Source organism: Harpia harpyja, chromosome 15, assembly GCF_026419915.1.
Source record: "Harpia harpyja isolate bHarHar1 chromosome 15, bHarHar1 primary haplotype, whole genome shotgun sequence".
Lineage (NCBI taxonomy): Eukaryota > Metazoa > Chordata > Aves > Accipitriformes > Accipitridae > Harpia > Harpia harpyja.
The window spans coordinates 29,038,414-29,050,743 of NC_068954.1; the positions used below are offsets into that span (position 1 = coordinate 29,038,414).

Below are 12,330 nucleotides of genomic sequence, written 5' to 3' on the forward strand. Positions count from 1 at the left end.
ACAGGGATTGAATCTGAATGTGTGATTTAGAGTCCGACACTCAGGCAAGAATAACTCCCACCACAGTAAGGCCCAGCTGCTGGATTTTATCAGGTTGCATTCCAGCCTCAACTGCTTTGTATCAGCAGACAGGGATTTTTTGCACAACACAACACGCAAACCAGAAAGCAATCCAGCCAGGTAAAATACAAGCCTGCTGTCAGATAAACTATCATAAAGGCAAAGCTGTTCTCAGCAGCCTCAGCAGAAACACCAGCTCAGCAGTAAGAGAACTGAACTTCACCCTGGTTTGCACTATCAAGGGCCAGAACAATGAAAAGCCATTTTCCCCATTGAAAAGCCATACCCCCATTACCAGCATGCAGCACCACTGATTATAGGTAAAGATGAGTCCGTCTTCCATTCAAAGTTCAAGCTATTTTTTTCTGTACCATTAGCAACCCAGTCAATGCAGGAGAGACTGAGGAAAGCCTCATTTACCTTGCTGCTATATGCTCCCCAGCTCCCAGTGTCGCAGCTAGCCAGTTTAGATCCCTTGCACCCTTCCTACAAAGTGAACATTCCCCATTTAAGTCTGGTTTCAACTCGGGTTAAGTCAGAGCAGGATGCAGCGATCCATGAATGTCACCAGAGTTTGCTTGTGTTGTTGGGATGCCATGGTAACACTGCATAGTTTCACAACTGCACAGACTGGTAAATACTTCCAAGCCCATGCGAATGACCCCCAGGGATTCAGGTTTGGTAACACAAAAGACACTGTATTGACTGGTTAAACTCCCTCTTGGGGAACATTGCGACCGTTGTGTTTGGTGTCATGACAAGCTAGCCCAGTCCCTGCATGCCCAGGAACAGCCTGCCACTGTGCACCGACACTCACAAAGCCAAGACTCACAAATGATAAATCCCTCCATAAACCCTTGGGAAAATGAACCAAGCTCTCAATTCCAGCCCAGAAAGTGGGAAAAAAAAAAAAAAAAAGAAAGAAAAAAGAAAAAAAAATCAAATATGGTCATGTCCTAATGGAAGAGGAAGAAATCTTCGCAGGTGAGCAAAATTCTGCTTTAAGAACATGTTATTATGCTGATCAATGTTGGCCTGTTGTTTCCACATTTTCTGTCAATATCCCGTGGGCTATCTCTTGCTGTACGTTTAGATTGCAATGTTTGGATTGAAAGCTTTGTGGAGCAGGGAGTGCCCTTAGGTTTTGTGTGTGCACAGTGCAGTCCTAGTTTGTGATTACTGCTCCAAAGTGCTTCAGCAGTGAGTTATAAATTAATTAACAATGACAAGCAGTGTTTGGTGGTCTCATGATTGGGGTATCACAAGAGAACAATGGGGCACTCATGGGTCTGTCAGAACGATGCTGTCAAACTGTTGTTCTTGCTAACAACACCCAAAAGTGATGCCAACACAGCAGCACTTCCACTGACACCTGCAGCCATAAAACTGCCGTGCTGAAGATTCCCACCATGCTGCGATCACAGCTCACCCTTTCAGGATCTAAGTAGCCTCACTAATAAAAATTTCCAGCTCTTTAATAATTCCTGCGAATATAGAGAGGTTGCTCCAGAGAGAACTTGTTCTCTTACTGTCCCAAATGCAGGTACTGAATTTCAACAATCTGATACACAAATGACCCATGTTAGGATGAGATGGCTATCTATCATGAAGTTTTATTGATTTGTTTAGTCCTACTTCCTGTGTCACTCAGGCTATAAATAATATAACGATACAGCTCTTCAGCCTAGTATCTCAACAACAGGGAAGCAGCTTTTCCAGAAAGGCAACAGCTTGCTGATGTGAAGGATTCATTCGTTCCAAAGGCTGGTACCTCAGTACAGTTCATTGCTTTGCAGCAGGAACCCTCCTGCAATAACTGAGGGCCTTACATCTAATTTGAAGTTAGTTTTCTGCCACTACTCACTTCTGAAGCACTTAAATGGCTCTCTTGAACCTGGTATGATTTCCCTATTAATGTTAAGACACCACCCTCTTAGTCTTATATTGGATAAACTGAATGGGCTGAAATCCTGACACATTTCATAAATAAGTGGCTTTTCTGAGGACCTGAAATCACTTCTATGGCCTCTCCCTGCTCCAGTGCCCTTGGCACATGCATCAGTATTGTTCGTGCTGCGACTTCATGCAGTTTTACACGTAGAAACCGCATTTTGCTCTCCACTTTTACAGCCCCGCAGCTGTAATGGCCTCAGGTCTCAATCAGTGCTAGAGGCTGGTATGACGGGTCTTACCTAAACTACACTGTGTCTTCCAGCTACACCTCTCCTTTTCACAACAAAGCAGAACAGCCCGAGTATTCAGGGGGGCACCACGGGGACCGGTAGGAATAGCTGGATGCAGCTTGCCTGGGATGACAGAGCCAGCTGCTGCAGACCAGAGGCAGCTCCATGTTAACAAGGCTTCCAGCAAGCTCCTGTCCCTCCAGGAGCTGTATCTCACCCTTCCTCCTCCCTCTGCCTGCTCCACTGAGGCTGGGAAGCTCTCAGCTTGGCTCCTTGCTGCCTGGCCACTGCTGGGAAGCTGCCTGCTGCTGGCTGTGTAATCCACCACTGAGAAACACCTCCCTGAGCTCAGAATTGGCCACAGTCGTTCTGCTATCTGAAACACAAAAAGAGCATTGGTCCAAACTCCAAGGTGTTTAGATAACAGCGCAAAACCACTTGCCAGGCACCTCCAGGAACAACTTGGACCCCCAAAGGAGTTGCTGTCGCTGGAGTCATGTGTCGTCCCCCCGCCGCCTCCCCAGCATTTTCCAGCTGCTCAGCACAGCAGTGTAGCTCCCCTGCCCCACGGATGGAGCCCCACACGCCTCCTGCCCTGTTTGCAGAAGGAGCGTTTACACCCCACGCTGCAGCTGCAGCAGTGGGAACCTCTGCACGTTGCCATGAGATCCTGGACAAACAAGCAAACCCAGCCCAGGCAGATGGACTGCAGGGATCCTTCCCAGGGACACAGCGTGTGGCAGGGCACCAGCTCATCAGAAAAGCTCTCTGTGCCTGACGCATGGTGGAGGCATTCAAGCTATGGACTTTCCCCCCCTCCAGCCTATTTTACATTCACCTAAAGCTGTTTTTTTCCCCTCTCCCCCAAATTACAAGAAATCATGAAGGAATAACTATAAATACAGTTATAATTACGTATAATCATAATTACATGGATAATTTTTACATGAAAGTTGAGAGTCACTCCCACAGCTAAAGCCTTAAGGAAAAACAAACAAACAAACAAATTAAAACACTACAATTCTCAAGGCCAAGGTGAAATTGCCAGCCCTGGTAATGCTGAGCTCAGTTTTTCTGGAAACGGCACGTCTCAGAAGAGACTGGAAAATCCATGTTCTGTCCTCACAAAAAAATCACATGCAACTTTTGAGTCCTGCCCATTGAATCTGTTGGTCTGTTCAAGTTCCTAACAGCTGATCTGATCTAACCTCTGTGGATACTCGCATGGTACAGAGCAGGCAAGCCGGGTCAGATCAGAGTCCATCTATCTCAAGCCAGTAATACATGTTGGCCAGTCCCAAAATACAGGGCAATTATGCAGTGATCCTTCCTCTGGCCACATTTCTCCAGCCATCAGCTGTTTAACCCTTCCCACGTTGGAGGTTGCATCTTGACCAGGACGTTTAACTGCTGCTGATGGTCCTCTCTCCCCATTATTGGTCCACTCCTTGGTTAAACTCATCCCTGCTCACTACAGCCTGCAGCAATGAGATTGCATGTGGCATGAGAAGATCTGCCTCTGCTCCTCTTTTAATTAACTCAATTGCAAGCTAATGTGCCCCATTCAGAGCAGATGGAAACTGTGAGGTCATTTCACTGCAGTCAAGGGAACACCACCAGTTTATAAGAGCTGAAATAAAACTAGTGCAACAGTACTCAGCATTATTACAGGAGTTTGTGGGCCTGATTCATGCCTAGGTGAAAGGATAATGCCGCAAAGTAAATGGAGCAAGGAAGGAGAGAAACGATCTAGCACAGTCATCAACAAGAAATGCTCTTATCAAAATTTTGTTTCACCTGACACAGCTTGGGCAGAGTCAATGGCATGATGCCACTTTACACCAACTGATCCTCCACCTCCAAATCCAGGAAGGATTAAGGTCTTACTTCCCCCAAAACACTAAGCATCCAACAAGACAGCCATCCTAATTCACCCGTGTTTGTACAGCCCTTGGCGCAATGTAATTGTGGACAATGACTGGGTTTCTTAATAGCTGCCACAACACAAATAACCACCTTCACCCTGGTGACTACACGGGAACAAAGATGCTCCACAACCTCTGACCCCAATTATGAATTCCAAGATCTTTTGCAAAATCAAAGCTGTCCAAACACATCTGTTGCCTAATAAATGCTCCTAAGGAAGAAAAACAACAAAGAAACACAGAACTGTATGCAGTGTTTTAGAGAGAAACTGTCCTGCAGGCAGGAACTATGTGGGAGAGGCAGAAGTAAAACCCGTATCACCTCCCTCCACTCCCTATGCGCGGAGCAACATGTTACCAAATATGTGGCTGCAAATATTAATTTGAATTTTCAGGCTACTGGATTGCAAAAACTCCATCAGATTCAGTGTAAACTGTTCTCCTGCTACAGAAGGTGGTTTGTACCAGCCAGGGTTTCCAGAGATGGTTTCTCCTGGACAAGCACCAGGACATCCACAGCAGTGATGTTTTCCATGTGCAGCTGCAGGAATTCAACACGTTTAACTTGGAAAAATGGGAGGTTGTAGGATCTACCCAAAACAGCTCAACCTGTGAACACATGAACAATTTTGTGAAGGGCAGAGAAGCAGAAAAGCCAAGGCAGAGGGGCTAAACCAAAGAAGTGTAGGACCTCCTAGCAAATCAGTCACTGTCAGAAGAAGAGAAAGGCAAAAAAAAATTCAAGCGATTGATTTGTTACAAGTATTTTATTACGGCTATAATCACCAAGCTGAGATATGGTGTAACCATATCTCTGCTTACAGAGGGGCTAATTCAGCTCTCAGGGAGACAGGGTTTTTTTCCTACAATTGCAAACACGGGAAATACAGAAACAAGGAGAATCACGCTCCCAAGATCTGGGCTTCAGCACTTCCCACCTGTTTGCTGTTGCACCAGCCTGGTATTTTATCTCAGCATTTATATCTCAGCCGTAAGACACGCTAGTCCAGCACCCAGCTTTCAACCCAAACATGACAGAGTTAGAAGCTTCCAAATGAAAGCCAAAAGGAAAGCGAAACGCCTCCTTTCCTCTGGTCTTCTCCCAGCTTGGGACTTGGTATCAGGTTTTAGAGTAGGAGCAAAGGGCAAGATTGCAGCCTTGGACCAGACAGGGAGCCAAGCCCTGGGTGCTGATAGCAACAGAGGGTGTGGTAGGCCTGTGTCAGGCACCATCATAATCAATACATTCAATGATGACAATAATAATTATAATTGTAATTATCTTGCACCTGCCCACATTGCCTATGACATGAATGACTCTTTCCAGGTCTGTGGGAGGGAAGATCAGGTCCAGCATTGCATGGAGCTGGGGCTACCCACGGCCATGGCTGCTGCTCAGAAACCTCCACTGGCCCCAGCACCCGACCGCCTCCTCCCTACACCCGGCAGCACCCCAAAGCCACCTCCAGCCATCAGCTCCACTTGCGGCAGGTTTCCATGTTACACGAGGACAGCGTGGGAGGAGAGAGGCTTGGCAGGAAAAGTAGAAGAGGGGAAACAGTGCCAAGAGTGAGAACAGCTCTCCACGACACTGAGGATGCTTCCTTCCCACGTACCGTGGGCTGCACAACTCTTCAGTGCAGGGGAAGAGCTTTACCTGGTATGAAAAAAAGGCATAAGTGCCCTTCGAGGCAGGACTGAGCTTCCAGTTTACCGCGTTCACCAGGCGTGCACCAGGCATGAATCAGTCGTGCACCAGGCATGAATCAGTCGTGCAGAATTTGACCCCAGGAGTTAAAAATCAGGATGAATCAGATCTGGTACCAGATTTAACAGGGATTACAGACTCGCTCCTGGGCTTAGTGCCGGTGTGGCCCTGACACATGCACACACGTGGGGTTGCACGGGGCTGTCGCACAGGCACATGCAGCCTGGCCGTGCCATGTCATAACCGTCCTCATAAAGCCAAGACAGAGTGAAGCAAGCGGGCGATTCCTCCCTCTGCCTCAAGGTGCTGACTTGGGCCTGTGCCTGCGCTGGGTGCACGCTACGAACCCGTTGAGCTACGCTACAGGGCACACCATTTGGTGCCAAAGTTTCCCTTGCAGACACGTCGGAACGGCAAGCGGCTCCCAACTGCACGCTGCATCGCTAAGAGGAGGCTCCAGGAGTTAACTGGCCCCTGGGGGTAACCCAGCACCAAACCCACACCCACGGCAACTGCCCCTTTGCAGCAATTCAAGCACTGACTGGGAGCAGAGCCGGCCGTGCCCTGCACCTCTCTGTCTGCGCTGCGGAGGGGTTGGGTTGCATCATTTGGGAAGTATGCAGCATGACAAACCGCCCCAGGAGAGCTGTAGTGAGGTGTAGCCATGGCCGAATGCCCGCTTTGCGTTTATTCCAGAAAGGTGTTGGTGGCACAAGGTGAAAAGTGGGAGACTGAGATCCAATTCACATAAGTGGCCAGGAAAAAAAATAAACTCAGACTTTTTGCCTGATGATTTGGGCATGTGGCCTCTGAAAAGTGCAGGCACAAGGCAGCCTCACTCAGCAAGTGAGGGGGCTCCAGCACAAGGAGCTCCCACCCTGATCTTCATGGGATCCCACAGCAAATTGTCCCTCAGTTTGTCCCAACACAGCTGTGGCACCAAGCAGTGACACCATGCCCTTCTCCCATTCCCACCCTCACCATGCCTCTCTGCTCCTAGCTTGTGGCTCCCACCTGATGACAAATGCAGCAGGAGCCCAAATCCCTGTCCTCGCAGAGAAAAAATACACTCAAAGACATCTCACCTCATGTGCTGTCCCTTAAATTTCTGGGCTCAGTCCCGCTACACTAATTTTAGGAGAGAAGCTGCTGTAGGCTGGGATTGCTCCAATCAGCCACCAATTCCCACCTTGGGGCAAAATGATCTGTTTCTGCAATTCCCAATGCAAATGTCCACCTTCTAACTACCACTTTGATGTCTTAGGACTTCCCCCCACCCCACCTCCCCCAAAAAAAGATCCCAGTGTATTTTAGTCTCAGAACCTGCATGTTGCAAAACAGGTAGATGGCCTCATAAATATCCATGCAGCCTCATTAAAAGCTAAAGGTTCGCAGCACCCACTGAAACACAATACATCATTATTTATGCTGCAAACCATGTGAGAATGACACACAATGCAGAAACAAAATGCCTAATTAAAAGTGACACAAGAGCACAGAGCCAGATTGTAATCAGAGTGGCGGATACTGGATGCTGTCTAAAAAGAATGAAGTCATTTGCTCAAGTGTGGATTGAGAAACACTAAGCAGTAAATCCTCATATTGTGTGTCTCATTTATGCTCTTTTTATAAGCAGGGACGCTGAGAAAGGAGAAGCCATTTGCCAAAGTAACAGGACAGGTTATTAGAAAGGGAACTGGCAACATTCAGGCTCCCAGCATAGGTCAAAGAGTGGTTCACAAGTGGGGATGATGGACAGCTGAGAACACATGGAGATTCATAGACTTTGGGACAGCCTTCAACTGAGAAAATAAAGCAGCAGTTTCTAAGATGAAGCAGAGTCCCTTTATTTGGGAGATGATATGATACGGCTGCCTGGGGGAGATCTAGCGCCCAGCAGCTGCTTCCCCAGCCCTAGGCACGGAGAGTATCACCCAGCCTCTTTGTACAGTGGGAAGGGAAAAGCCTGCAGCACCTGAACAGAAACAAGTGATGTCACCACCACTTAATTAGTCCTCCTTATTTTTTTTCAATACCTGAAATTTCCTGGAAACTACGTGAGCGAAAGCGCAGCAGATGGGTTGGAAACCTTCCTGAGTGTGAAGCAGATGTGGGTGCGTCCCGTCCTGCCTTCCAAACCCTTCTATAAATTCTTTGCAAGTGACGTCTATTTGGGGGGAAGTGATCTAGATGGCAGGGTTTTAGCTACTCGCTGTTTCACCCAGAAATCAAAAAGAAGGAAGGAGGGAAGGGGGTTGGCAGGAGGAGGGGGATGCGGATGTCTCTGGGCAGGCACATAAAGGAATGAAAGGAGCAAGAGAGCATGGAAAGGTGACACTAGAAGGGTGGATGAGCACGTAAAGAAGGAATAAGTGAGAAAGAAGGAAAAAGTAGGGGTGGGGTGGAGCTGGGGAAGGCTGCAGAGCTACCCCCAACCCTCCCCCAAACCAGGGTCCACAAAGAGCCACTGTCTGGGGTGAAATTCTCCTGTCCTCAGCCACCATGCTGGGTGGCTACAGTGCTTCCGTCAGTGCCCATCCACTGTCGCCCAGGTTTAGGGAGGGTCGGACAAGGAGAGCAATGGCAAACCACATGCGTGCCCAAATCAGCATGCAGCCCTGTGGTCACTGGCGTGTCCCTGGCTGTCCTACCACAGCACTGGTCTGGGCATGCCTCCAGCCCAGCCCAGCACCTTCCCTTCTCCACCGGGCACTGCAGAGATGGGCTGAGAAACAGAGCTGAACTACGGCGTCTCTGCAATCAAAGTCCCTCACCACAAACCCAGCTCTGGGCAGCGTTGCTGGCCTGTGACCTCATATAATCAACCTATCTACAGCCTATGCCACCAAACAGGTAAATGCCTCTCCTGTCACAGGATAGGGGCCAGCAGCCAAATTTAACAAAAACAAAACAAGCGTTTAACAAAATAAACCCTCTTCTTACTTTTTTTTAAACCTGAAGTGAACTCAATGGACTGAATTGGCTCTCTGGAACTAGGAACCTGCAGCTGCTCTGCCTTGCCCTACCTGCGGCCACAATATCAGCCATTCCCCTGCGATGTGTCATTTGGTTTAACACACACAGTTCCCACTCCAGACGCTCCTCGCGTGCCTGATGAGGCTTAAATAAGTCCTGCTGACCCACTCATTACCTCCGCAGCTCTCTGCAACCCTCAGCCCTGTCTCTGTCTTGCTTAACCTTAATCATTCGGATTCCTTGGGGCAAATGCTGATTCGTTGTTTATGCTTCATACATTACCCATACTTAATAAACAGCAATTACTTATGGAACCTTGATAAATAAATTATTCTACTATGCGTATACATACTGAGCCCATAACCCTAAAATGTGATTTTCCAGATGGCCAGGATAAATCTCCATGTATCAAGGGACACGTGACAAGACTCTCTAGGTTTGTCTGCAAAGATTTAAGCACCCCCAAGCCACCCTGTGATGGTTTAAGCCACCCTGTGCCCATCCCCAAACATCAACCTACGAAACAACCACACTGCAAACTCAAAGCAACACATTGCCTTGCTCCAGACATATCCAGAATGGCAGACCCTGGGACCGCTCAGCATCTTTGGATGGTGATGACTCCATCCAAACAGAGCAGGAGACAAGCTAGACCAGGCTGCAAGGACACAGGCAGCAACACTACGGCAGTAGAAGGACACAGCAGGTTAGCTGGAGGTGACTGGACCCTTCATCGCATCCTCCAGAGCCTTCTCCACCTTGTACCACCCTCCTCTTGTCCCCATCCTTTTTTAGCTTGTTTTGCTGTGTAGCCAAGAAGGCTAGCACCAAATCTTAAAGCACGATTTTAGAGACCAGCCCATTCCAAATTGAACCAAATACCTGGCCGAGGAGGAGCATCGAGAACATCAGCAGGAAAGGAAGAAACACCCTGACTCAGCAGTGCCTCTCCCATGGGGCAGGGAAGACAACAAGGGAGAGAAACATGTAGCAAGGCTTTGGCTGCCGATGTGTAAAGCAGCCCTCCTTTCTTCATCCTTGAAAAGACAGCAATGGGGTGACAGGTTTCTGCACTAAGTGCACCTACAATACCAAAGAGCAGAACCATTTCAGCATCAGGCCGTTGGGCATTGCCATGGAGCAATGCCCTGGCTAGACTGAAATTAGGGTCCCCCTAGGACCCAGGACCACGAGCAGCAGTGTCCCCCCTTAACAGGGCAAGCTTGGATCCCCACCTCACCCATCTGTCTAGCAGGAGGGACAACAGGAGCTTCAGCCTTGGCACCTAGAAAGGAGAGGTTAGAAAGCGGGTTACTCCTCTCTATGCAAGCTCTTCCCACACATCCTCACATCACCTGCCAGCAGAGATGACCACTTGCAAACACTTTCCTTCGAGGGTTATTGCAAATTATACCCATCCTTCTAGAAGGAGGCAGAACTTTGAAAAGCCTTGCTCATCTCAGAGTAGAGTGGCCCCAATGCTCCCACTGAAAAATGGCTTTCCACCCTGCCTTTCCCAAACATTAAAGGCAGCTTTAATCCTAAGCCATCATCCTTCTGCATCTTTCTGTGGCAGAATGATTCGGCTCCACCTCTAGCATCTAACAGAGAGGATATGGGATACAGTACACGATGCTACGCAGGAACGGGGACTCAAAAGGCATCAAGCAACATGTTACAATTAGATCTGATCACCTGAAGAGTTTTTTGTTTTGTGCTGTTCTGCACTGGAAAATGCTATTTCAGCCAAACTGGATATCCTCACAGGCTGGATCCAGTGTTAGAAACTTCATTTCGAGGAAAAAAAAAAAAAAAGAGGGGAGAGAAAGAATTGATACTTAAAGGAGAAAGGAGTTGATGCTCAGGCAGATGTGGTTGCCGATGCAATGACCAGCAGTGCTTTCTCTGCTACAGTGCTTCCTGGGATCTTGCAAAACATAATCGTGCAACATCCCACCTAGCTCAGTGCAGAACACTGCTCCCAGCCGCTATTAAATTGAACTAGCCTAATTTCATCTCTATCTCCTTCCCTCAGAGGGATCATTCCTAGGGAGCCATCAAAACTGCCCTCAGTACGAGATGAAGCAAAAAACCTGCCAGGTGACCCCATGACCTGATGCTAATCGGCAACATTGATGTGCCTGCAACCACAAAGCCACAAACCAGCAGCCCACGATGAGATAGATAATCTCACCTCACCTTGCAAGAGCCATGAGCTTTGTCATCTCCCAGCCATAAATTTTGTTTTAGTCCTTAAAACAAACCATCAGGACTAAACTGAAAAGTCCTGACAAGGATCCATTGAGCGAGGGAGTTGGTATTCAAATGGATCATCAGGGGAAACATTTTCCCTGGAAAGGGTGTTTTGGCAAGATGGACACGCCACGTGAAAGCCCACTGTTCATGGCAAAATATTGAAACTACACTTGAAGAAAAGGTTAACCCTACTGGAATGGGTCACCCTCCTTCTGAAGTCCTTCCTAAGACAAAAACTACTACATCATCAGATATGTTTCTTGTTGAAGCAGGTCTGTGACAGATGGAAGCTTTCTTTTGCCTCACTTAGCAGGGAAATTCCCAGCTTGTCTTCCAACATGGGGCAGAACCAAAACAGCAGCTTTCCCACAAAAGGGAAATTCCAAATTTTGGCCAGAGACGACCATTCCCTTTCTTGAGAAGACCACAATGCCAATAGACAAAAAGAGACAGAAACGGGTGTTGTTCTGTCCTGATTTTTCACATGAGAAACTGAGTTAAAGCAGGAAAATACTTTCAAGAGAGCTTTGTCCAACATTGATTTATACCTAGGTCCAAACAGGTATTTAAGGGCGTGCCACCTTAGCTGCCTAGAATTCATTAAAAGACAGTGGTTTTTGGTGTCTCCAGCGCCAGCTTTTAAAGGGCTTTCAAGGAGCGGGAACACAGCAGTCAAAGATGGACTTGGGCACTTTTAAGATCCAACTCTGTGTCTAGAGGTTTTGAAGGTCTCTGTTGTTGCCAGACCAGATGACTGAATAACCTCAGGACACTTTGTCCACACCCAGGGGTCTCAAAATGAGACCTATCATCCCTAAAACACTAAGAGCACCAGAAGCTTCTGTGATGTGCCCACGTGGTCAAAGGAAGACCATGAGCACCTCTAATGATGATGAGCTTGAGATGTGTTTCCAAACTCCTACCTTTAGCCAATTCAGGCTCGCTCTTTATGATTTTAAACACTTCCCCCCCCCCCAAAAATAATTAAAAAAAAAAAAAAATCACAATTCCTTCCTGCAGATTCTGGCTAGAAACCAGCCAGGGGCTGAACCCAGGCTCCATGCACCAAGCACTAGTGCAGCAGCTGTGCTCAGAGCCGTCCTCCCCAAGCCTGCTGCAGCCCAGCACCTTTGATTGCTTTCTTCACCATTTAAGGATGAGGAAAGCAGCCGCTTGGGGCCCAGCGAATTACCTGTGAGTGATTTGTTTTTGCTGAGAGTGC

The 12,330-nt window shown here is 47.9% G+C and overlaps 1 protein-coding gene across 2 annotated transcripts in view; it reads right to left on the minus strand.

The window, feature by feature from the left end:
- The window catches only part of LOC128151697 (keratin, type II cytoskeletal cochleal-like), a 58,592-nt gene that overhangs the window by 11,400 nt on the left and 34,862 nt on the right, over window positions 1-12,330 (minus strand). Inside the window, exon 1 of one of the 2 annotated variants that reach the window (XM_052809276.1) lies at window positions 2,461-2,582. The exons of the other annotated variant lie outside the window; for it this stretch is intronic. The gene's annotated coding sequence lies outside the window, so the exon portion shown is untranslated. Of the gene's footprint in view, window positions 1-2,460; window positions 2,583-12,330 lie in introns of those variants that run through there. 2 annotated transcript variants of the gene reach the window in all.